Raw genomic sequence first — 11,641 nt, forward strand, 5'->3', positions numbered from 1 at the left:
GTTTCCTAAGGAGGTATAGCCGTTGGTGGCACCTCCTGAGAATCTCCTCTGTGTTGGCAGAGAATTTCAGGAGGTTGTCAAAGATGGTTTCCAGGTATTTGTACTCATCAGAGGGAGAAAGAAGGCTGTCTCAGTCAGTGGCTTCGAAACATCCTTGTAGGGTGATGATACTTTCCTCTGTCCATTGCTCAATGTTTTTGGTGACCTTTTTAATCCTCTTGATGACTGGGATGTAAGCAGGGGCAGGCAGGATGGTGTGGTGGTCTGCTGAGCCGAGAGGGGGGAGGGGTAGGGCTTTAAATGCATCTGGTACAGAGCCATAGCATTTATCCAGAGTCTTCCCCTGATGTGTGCTGCATGTAACATACTGTTGGTATCCTTTAAGCGACTTGTCAGGGGAACAGTGGTTGAAATAATCGGCTATGTACCACAGGCCTTCAAGGTGGCTGCAGTTAAACCTTTACTCAAAAAGCCATCTCTAGACCCAGCAGTCTTAGCTAATTATAGGCCGATCTCCAACCTTCCTTTCATATCAAAAATCCTTGAAAGAGTAGTTGTCAAACAGCTAACAGATCATCTGCAGAGGAATGGTTTATTTGAAGAGTTGCAGTCAGGTTTCAGAGTTCATCACAGCACAGAAACAGCTTTAGTGAAGGTTACAAATGATCTTCTTATGGCCTCTGACAGTGGACTCATCTCTGTGCTTGTCCTTCTTGACCTTAGTGCAGCATTCGATACTGTTGACCATAATATCCTGTTAGAGCGATTAGAACATGCTGTAGGTATTACAGGTATTGCACTGCAGTGGTTTGTATCATATCTATCTAATAGACTCCAATTTGTGCATGTAAATGGAGAGTCCTCTTCACACACTGAGGTTAATTATGGAGTTCCACAGGGTTCAGTGCTAGGACCAATTCTGTTTACATTATACATGCTTCCCCTAGGCAGCATCATTAGAAGACATAGCATACATTTTCACTGCTATGCAGATGACACCCAGCTCTATCTGTCCATGAAGCCAGATAACACACACCAATTAGTTAAACTGCAGGAATGTCTTAAAGACATAAAGACTTGGATGGCCACTAACTTTCTGCTTCTTAACTCAGATAAAACTGAGGTCATTGTACTCGGCGCTGAAAAGCTTAGAAATATGGTATCTAACCAGATTCTTACTCTGGATGGCATTACCTTGGCCTCCAGTAACACTGTGAGGAACCTTGGAGTCATTTTTGACCAGGATATGTCCTTCAACGCACATATTAAACAAATATGTAAGACTGCGTTCTTCCATTTGCACAACATCTCTAAAATTAGAAATATCCTGTCTCAGAGTGACGCTGAAAAACTAGTTCATGCATTTATTACTTCCAGGCTGGACTACTGCAATTCATTATTATCAGGATGTCCAAAAAACTCACTGAAAAGCCTTCAGTTAATCCAAAATGCTGCAGCAAGAGTACTGACAGGGACTAGAAAGAGAGAGCATATTTCTCCTGTTTTGGCTTCCCTTCATTGGCTTCCTGTTAAATCCAGAATTGAATTCAAAATCCTGCTCCTCACATACAAGGTCTTAAATAATCAGGCCCCATCTTATCTTAATGACCTTGTAGTACCATATTACCCTATTAGAGCACTTCGCTCCCCCTCTGCAGGCCTACTTGTTGTTCCTAGAGTATTTAAAAGTAGAATGGGAGGGAGAGCCTTCAGTTTTCAGGCCCCTCTTCTGTGGAACCAGCTTCCAGTTTGGATTCGGGAGACAGACACTAGCTCTACTTTTAAGATTAGGCTTAAAACTTTCCTTTTTGCTAAAGCATATAGTTAGGGCTGGACCAGGTGACCCTGAATCCTCCCTTAGTTATGCTGCAATAGATGTAGGCTGCCGGGGGATTCCCATGATGCATTGCGTTTTTCCTTTCCAGTCACCTTTCTCACTCACTATGTGTTAATAGACCTCTCTGTATTGAATCATATCTGTTATTAATCTCTGTCTCTCTTCCACAGACAGGATGGTAGCTTAACCAACAGTGTTTAACCTTTTCTTCCCCTTCCTCCTCTGTGCTCGTAACCTGTTTATCCATTTGTCTGTCTGACCTGCATTTTAACCTCCTGTCAATACCCTTTGACCCCACTGTTTCATGATTAATGCTGAGACCCCCTTGACAATGTTATTATGTATTAACTGGTTGAAGCCTTTCCTTGCCTTGTTGTTTTCCACCTTGCTTAAACAAGGCCAGAATTGTCCAACCAGCTGTTTGTGTCCAGACCACCACACTGTGAACTGCTCTGGCCAAGGTCTAACTGGAGTACCAGATTCCATTCCTCTGGACGGTCGCCGTCTCCTACTATCCAACAACTGGATTCCATGGATCCCTTCTGACTTCCTGGTCCTTTACACAGATCTGGTGTATTTGGACCTAAGGAATAACTCCCTTTCCCAGCTGGAGCCCGTGAAGGAATTTCCCCCCGATTCCAGTAGAAACTGCCGGTAAAGTTAAGATAACACTGCCTATTCTGTTCTCCACATCTGAGCACATCCATTACATTAAAGTGAGTATCATAAGTTGAGTTGTTATCTCAGAGTTTGAGCCACCATTTTGGGCGACAGTTGATAATTTGTTGGCCATAAAATTATCCTGATTGAGCTGTTAACAGTTCCTTTTCAAACATAGCCATGCATTTACAGGCAGCTTCTACCATTCTTAAGAAAAGGTCAAAATACTCCAGAAAATTCTGAATTGGCCCTTTTTCCTCTCTGATTTATCAGCACATTAAAGGGCAACAATAAGAAAATTGTAACAGCAGCGTCATCCTCTGAATGTTTCATCACACTGTGAGATATGTTCTTATCTTTCAAGACCAATTTGATGGAGTTATGATCAAGACACTGCGTTATTTATTTATTTTGCCTTTAATTCACTAACTCATATTTACCTCAACTTGAGTTCATGCATGATCTAGTTTTTGGTTTCTTTTTATTGAATGCCCCTCTCGGTCCCTACACATATCTCCTGTTGAATAATATTAAAAACAGTTAACTAATCAGGGACGATCTTGATCTTGATCTGAATAAGCCCTAGACCATATAAATGTCACCACCTTCTTTCAGACTAAGAATAATACAGAATAATATATGTATTAATGATATTATACATCTGTGCTGATCTGTGTTGATTTTATTCAGGGCCTGTTTCATCTTTGCACACTGCCTTGGGAAAATAAGATAAACACAGTTTGAACTTTGCATCAGTCACGTGTGTCACTGGAATCCACTACAACAGCACCAGTCTCAGTTATTCGGGGGGGGGGGGGGGGGTCTTTGCTTTTAGATGATGAAAATCTATAATAGTCTTCTTGCGGTTAGAGCAATGAATCTGAGTTACCGCACATGTGTATTTTCCTGTTGTGGGGGTTAATTAAACCCCCACCAAAAAAAAAAATCTGGGTAAAGCTATTTTTAAATTACAGTTTTCTTTTGATTGGAGGCTAGGTGAGAAGTGCCAGATTTCTTTTTTATCCAGGAGAACTCTAAAACAGCAGAAGGTGTTTTAAAATGTAACAAGAAATCAGCCAGATATCAGTGAACATTCAATCAGACAATTTTGCTATGAATCTTACATGTCTGATAAAACAAACAATATATGAAATGATATGATGTGTGATTATACGATATTAAGAGGAAGTTTTTTTTCTCTCTCTGTCTGCTCTCCAGTATAGATTTCCTCCCTGGCTGCCATCTTTGCTTTGAAGATGTTGGAGGAAGATCAATTAGAAGCGGAAGAAAACGTCAGGTGGATGCATCAAAGACATTACTTACTTACTCTGTAAGTGATCATGTTTGAACATGAATTTGACACCACAGAGCAATGCTGTGATCAAACTGACATCTGAACTGATGACATTAAAAAAAAGAAGTCATGCTAATTTATTTGATTGAGACCATTGAACTGAGTCCATGGGCTGAACATTAAACTTCCAGAGATTTCAGAGCAGTCAATAATATCACTGTACAGATATCTACTAAGATCCCAAACACACTGATCTAATTGTAGCAAATTATTGAATAATATAATATTTATTCAGGATTCAGATTTTTTCTACCTATTTTTATATTTATATTTATGATTAAGGGACACTGCTGGCAGTGTAAGATTTTAATCAAACTGTATCAGAGGGAAAGTGCATTTTTTTTGGACACTCGGGCTGCGGACAGCTGACAACAACAACAGCAATACGTCACAATGAACGGATCAAAAACAGATCCAAGGTAGATGAGCTGGTACATGAACAGATCCGTATCAGATCTGGGCCGTTTGAGCTGGGAAATGACGAATCGGGTCCAGCTACGGCAAAGAGGAGCCAGGACGACAGGTCAGGAGGGAGATATCGTCACCCCTACTCAAGATTGGGTACCAAGCCCAAAGTACAATGGAAGAAGGAGCGTTGAGTGTGAAAGGAACTGACCTGAAAGACAGAATCATGGCAAAGTGTGTGAAGTACCCCCTGAAGGTCTACTAGAAGATGTGAATGCAGCACTATGGGCAATCCCTACTACTACCCTCAACAAGTCTAATCAGCTGAAATACACCACAGCCTCAGTGATCAGTGAAATGGTTGACTACAAGGTGAACAGTCACAAGGAGCAGTACCCTCCATGGAGAAGGAGACTAGAGGCCAAGATCAAGGCAGCACAGGGGGATGTTAGCCAACTCTCAGAGTTACAGAAAGGTGCAATAAATTAGGTGCCTAAGAAGTACAGCAAACTGTCCTTACCTGAAACCTTGGAAACTGCCAAGCAAGGACTCACAGCCTTGGGCAGCCACTTGAAGTTGTATACCAGAAAGACAGAAGGCAAGAGAATAAACCAGCTGTATTCCACGGAACCATTCAAGTTGTACTCTCAGTGGCAGGGGAACAATATGAGAACAGCCCCACCGAGGCTGGAGACGGAGCAATACTGTAAGAACATGTGGGAGAAGGATGCAACTCATAACAACAATGCTCAGTGGCTTGTGGATCTAAGAGCAGACCACAGCAACCTCCCTGAACAGGTTCCAATAACCATCACAGTGGCAGACATCCAAGAAAGGGTCTCCAGTATGAACAGTTGGACAGCACCAGACCCTGGCATATCTCCCTCCACGAGAGTCTGGCAACACAATTGAACCAGCTGCAATTCAATGAAGGACACCTAGAATGGCTACCTTAAGGGCAGACAATCCTGATCCCCAAGGACGCTTGCCTATTCCTACCTGGGAACAGTCTCCCAGGTCTAAAATGTACATAAGAAATATACTATATGTATATAGTTATAATTATAGAAGTTATACTATATTATATATAAACATAACTCACAGCACAAGCATACTCACAACCTTTTATAAAATTGTATTATACATTGTTATATAGATATATATATATAGTGTTTGTTTGTTTTTTATTAATAAAAAACATCAAGAAGTCACAAGCAAAAAGAGAACACACCATGGCACATGTTTAAACATAGAAAGGTTTATTCATCAAAATTATTTATTATTAAAATAGACATAACATAATTTTTCATTTATTGCGGGAGTTACGTTCTAAAAAAAACACGCGATGGGTGAAATCTGCAAAGTTGCCAACTTTATTTTTTACAGTTATTATAGATGTTTTAAGGTTGTAAAACCCCTCACTACAGACTTTATATACTTTCCTCAGACAGGCATGAACATTTTCACACGTTTCTCTCTTGTTCAAACACTCTCAAAGTTCAAACCTTCGTAGAAAAATAAGTCCTGTATTATAGAATGAAACCAAAGATCAAACCTTGTTTTCAGGTCCAGAACATGGGAATAGAGCAGCTGCCAGCGAATTCATTCAACATTAATGAATCAATGATAGGGAAGTAGAGGAAGCAATAAGAATGAGTTGAGTAAAGTTTGACTTATCTGACTGTTTTGTTTCACCTAATGTGTCTTATAATCCTTTATAATCCTTATAATCCTTATGGTCCAAAAAATATGGTAACTTCCACCTTCCTTTAGCATGTCCAGAAGTCCAAGTTTTTGTGCGATGGTTAGCATCTTCCTCTGCCTTTTGGGTGCTACCGCAGGAGCCTTTGATGGTGCAAAACGTTTCGTTGACATTGTTGTGTTTGTTGAGGGGAAAACTTACAAACATACAGTGCAACACTTCAGAGTCACACTGCTAGCGATTGAAGATTTATGTAAATTTGACAAGCTGAACGCATTCTGTACTGTACAGGAGACACAGAGGAGATTGATTGACAATGGTTTACAGCCAATCAGGATGCAGAACACAATTTTAAAAAACAATTGCAGAAAAAAAACAAGCAAAACAGCGAGGGTGCGAAAGGTGAACCGCAAGGGACCACTGTATTACACATTACTCATTTCTTTTTTTAAAAGTAATGCAATATGTTACATATTTTTTAGTTTGAGCGCACAACTCAGTATAGACTACATTAGGTTGATTCTGTTCATCTGGACGTAGTGTTTTCAGTGGGAGAAACATTTCGTCACTCATCAAAGTGACTTCTTCAGTCTGGAGACAGGAGACTGAAGTCACTTGGATGAGTGACGAAACACTTCTCCCACCTATGAACATAAAACCAACAACGAAATCAAAGCATATAATAAACAATATAGCTAAGTAGAAAATCAAAATATAAGTACCACTATAGGGGTCCTTCATGATCAGGATTATTATAGATGTTTAGCTGTTAGCATCTCACATTTCGGTGCTACCAGGAGTCATGGAGTGCTGTTAGGTTCGTCAGGCAGAATACCTGGATCATGTCAGCTCCCAGTAAGACTAAGACTTAGGCCCTAAGACTGGTTGTGGTTTGTAATATTGATTGATATTGGAGATTGCTGTGGTCTCCAGCCTGGCTCCTCCATCCAGGTTTTCCATCAGGTGTCAGAGTGTGTGAACATTAGTTTAAAAGTGCTTATGGCATTGACAAAGCACTTATATGAATGGGTGAATGAGCCTTGTAGTAAGATAATTTTAGCAAACTCTATTGTTTATCTATCTTTATCACTAGGGGCTTGTATTTCATTTTATGTACTGGTTATGACTGTCATAATCTGCAGGTGCAGACGGTGTGAGGGTGTTTGCAGGACCCAGGTCAGACACAGAAGAAGAGACAAAATTAACTTTAAACAAAAAGCGAGCATTTTATTGTGACTGGAGATCATGAACAAAACAAAATGAGAGCAGAACAGGAGCAACAACTAAACGGGATCCTAAACTGGGAAGAAACTAAGAACTGTGAAGACTATGACTATGAAGACTGTGACAACTATGAACAAGACTTTGTGCCGGAACATGAAAGAATTATGAAACATATACAAGAACAAGCAACATGAATCATGTCCTGCACAGAATCTTGAAACCTGACATAACATAGGGGGTAGAACACAGACGACACGACACTGACAAAGAGAAACACGGGGCTTAACCCTGGAGAACCCATGGGGTCAAATTTGACCCCATGGTTTCCCCAGAAAACCAATGGGGTCAGCAATGGGGTCAGCTCTTACCCCACAACATAAGAGACGCGGACTTGACCAGGGGATACAGCTGACAGGGGAGACAGCAACCCAAGAACACAGAAACAGAAACCAAAAGACTAGAAAAGATAAACTATGACAAAATCAAAATTCAATAAAGATACATCTTGGTTTGTGTGCTTGCTTCTCTGTGTGTGGTAGACTTGTAGTCAAGACAGCCTAAACCGAGACCAAGACAATACCAAGACCAGAGGGTATTAAGACCAAGACCGAGACCAAGACCGAGACAAAATAGTCTTTAAACTGCAGCCAGATGCTGCTTTGTTTACGGGTGTCAGGCATAATTATGTGTTTTTACGATGCACTCGCACAGCCCTCCTCATCGCTGTCTACTGTCTTAATCACTTACTGAGAGGACAGACGCACGCTCCACTTGACTGTCGCGTCTCTCACGCTCTCTGTTTTTCACATAATGATATTATCCTCGCATGTGATTGGCCAGCTGAGCCACTGTGGGAGAGCTGAGCAGCGAAAGGAAATTAAATAAAAAGCCGGCTCTCGCTCAATGGGAGTCAACTCTGATTCACTACAAAGCACGGCTCTTAGAGCTGATGCTTTTGCGCATGACACGTTATCGAACGTTATGTTGTGTGTCATGGATACTATTGACTCCAGAGGTGGAGCCAGACATTTTATACACCTGGGGCTTAGCCCTAAAGGTAGTTGCATGTGGGATGGGGGGGGGGGGGGGGGGGGGGGGGGGTTAGAAATGACTGAAAGATTTATTAGGCTGTGTTTTGAGTTTTGTTCAAAAAAGAATGACTTCATATAGGAAAAAAGTATATATCACATATGCAGGACGCCTTAAACTAGTTTTTTAATTAAGCAGCAAGGCAAAACAAAATCAGGGCTGCATCAAGACACGAGGACTAAACCCCAATTCAACCAGATCCAGAACTGATACGGAAATAAAACAGGACTACAACAGTTCAAAATCAGGACTGCATGCAGCAGCTTCTCCCTCCTCACTCACATGCGTAAGTGCTGTGCTCAGTCACCTAGTGCCTGAGCTCGGATCATACCAAAATCAGGGGGAATTTACGACTGGGCACTATGTGCTTCAAATATTGTGTGTAGTTTTTGTTTTATACAGTTGTAAGTAAGTAAGTAAGTAAAATTTATTTATATAGCGCTTTTCACAGATAAAAATCACAAAGTGCTTTACAACACAGGAAATGGGAATATAAAAACAATATAACAGTAAATAAAACAATGTAAAACAATAAAACTATAAAACAGCATAAGAAGAAATTAATCAAATGCTTTTCTAAATAAAAATGTCTTCAGCTGTTTCTTAAAAGAATCAATGGAGTCCGTGCAGCGAAGAGACAGTGGGAGAGAATTCCACAACCGTGGTGCCACAGTCTGAAAGGCCCGATCACCACGAGTTTTAAAACGAGTGCGCGGTACCACCAGCAGTCTCTGATCTAATGACCTTAAAGCCCGAGAAGATGTATGTGGTTTCAGCAGGTCAGATAAATATTGAGGAGCCTGACCATGTAGGGCCCTAAAGGTTAGAAGTAAAATTTTAAAATGAAACCTAAAATTTACGGGCAACCAGTGAAGGGAGGCCAAGACTGGAGTGATATGTGATCTTCTCTTGGTGCCTGTTAAGAGACGTGCTGCAGCATTCTGCACAGTCTGAAGACGATTTAAGGCTGATTTGTTAAAACAAGTAAAAAGGCCATTACAATAGTCTAAACGAGAAGAAATAAAAGCATGAATAATCATCTCAAGTTCAAGCTTTGATACCATTAGTCTGAGTTTAGAGATATTCCGTAAATGATAAAAACAGTTTCGCACCAGCTGCTTAGAATGTTGCTCGAGCGACATCGAGCTGTCAAATATGACGCCGAGGTTTCTAAGGCTTGATTTTACAGAAGGGTCTAAGAAGCTGATATGCTGTCTAATTTCTGGGACCATGTGGTCTGGAGCAATAATTAGAGTTTCTGTTTTATCAGAGTTTAGTTGGAGGAAATTGTCATATAACCATTTGTTGATTTCTGTCAGGCAATTACTTAAATTAGACAATTTATAAAACTCAGACATTTTGAAGGAACAGTATAGTTGGATGTCGTCAGCATAGAGATGATAGGAGATATATTTATAGCGCTTAATAATTTGGCCTAGGGGAAATACATAAAGTAAAAAGAGAATTGGACCCAGGACAGATCCTTGAGGTACCCCACACGGCAAAACTGTTGATTCTGATGTGACATGATTCATGCAAACAGTAAAAGATCTCTCAGACAGATATGATATAAACCATTTTAAAACAACACCAGTAATCCCAAACAAGTTCTCGAGTCTGTTTATCATGATACTGTGATCTACAGTGTCAAAAGCAGAGCTGAGAACCAACAGGACCAGCACTGTGTACTCTCCAGAGTCTGCTGCCATCAAGATATCACTAGATACTCTAAGTAAGGCCGTTTCAGTGGAATGCAATTTACGAAAACCAGACTGGAAAGTGTCCATAACAGCATTTTTATCTAGGAAATAGTTTAGTTGCTCTAGTACTACTTTTTCTAAAATTTTCGATATAAAAGGCAATTTGGATATTGGCCTATAACTGTTAGGAAGAGATGGATCCAGCTGAGGTTTCTTTAATATTGGCTCAACAATAGCTTGTTTAAAGAAGCTGGGAACTGAGCCAGTATGAAGAGAAGTATTTATCATTTCCACAATACAGGGGCCAATTGAATCAAACACACTAGTGAAAAATGAAGATGGAAGGACATCAAGGGGGCTTGAAGTCTGTTTTATATGACAAAGCAGGTCTCTGATGTCTTGTAATGTAACAGGAGTAAAAGAGGACCAAGTATCAGAGGAGAGCAAGTTGAAAGTTTGATATTGAGAAGATGATGGAGAGATATTAGACCTGATGGCAATGACCTTATTTCTGAAATAGTTCATAAACTCATTGCATTCGGACGTTGAGTGAACTGGTGCACTAGGAGCATCGGGAGAAACAATACTCTTAATTGTTTTAAACAAGAATTTAGGATCTTTCTTTTTTGAAGCTATGAGGTGTGAAAAATACTCTGTTCTGGCATTTTTCCACATGTCATTTAGCAAGAGGAGAGATTCTTTAAGGTGTAACTTATAAACCTCAAGCTTGGAAGCCTTCCACAAACGTTCTAGCTTGCGACAGTATCTCCTGAAATTACGAATGTTTTCATTTAACCAAGGATGAGATTTCAGACATAGGACAGTACTTTTTTTCAGAGGTGCCACTATGTCTAAAATAGAATTACACTGGTTATTAAAGGATGAGACAAGAGAGTCCAAATCATTGTAAGTCATTTCAGCGTCGAACATGGCAGAGAACCTTTTGCCGGCGTTCTGGTTTATGATTCGCCTTTCAATCGTCATTTTGGGAGCCGGGGGATCCAAATAAAACGACAAGTTAAAATATATGCAGCTATGGTCACTCACATGGACATTTTCCACACAAATGTCATTTATATTTAAACCCAAGGAGAAAACAAGGTCCAATGTGTGACCCTTTACATGTGTAGGGCCAGAAACATGCTGCATAAAATTAAAAGACTCTGTGATAGTCATGAAGTCAGCAGCCATATTACAGGATGCATCATCAATATGAAAGTTAAAATCTCCCAACATTACCACCTTCTCTAATTTAATAATGGATGATAGGAGGTCGTTAAATTCAGTTAAAAAGACTCCGGCAGGGCCGGGAGGTCGGTAGATTAAAATACAATAAAAGGTGTGCAAAGAGCCGACCTTGATCATCTGAAGTTCAAATGAGGTAAAAGAATCCGAGTTCATCAGACTGCATGTGAATCTGTCCTGGTGCACAACAGCGAGACCTCCGCCACGTCCCGAAAGACGTGGAGTTCCGATGACGGAGCAGCCAGTCGAACAAATTTCCTTCAGATGTATATAATCCATGTTTTGTTGCCACGTCTCAGTTAAACACATGAAGTTGAGAGATTCCTTTATAAAAAGATCGTTTAAAATAAACGATTTGTTTGTGATTGAGCGAGTGTTGAGCAGGGCAAACCTGATTGATGACGTTTGGTTAGTGCAGTCAACAG

This window comes from Neolamprologus brichardi, chromosome 20, assembly GCF_056152115.1.
Source record: "Neolamprologus brichardi isolate AB-2024 chromosome 20, ASM5615211v1, whole genome shotgun sequence".
In the NCBI taxonomy this organism is placed as follows: Eukaryota; Metazoa; Chordata; class Actinopteri; order Cichliformes; family Cichlidae; genus Neolamprologus; species Neolamprologus brichardi.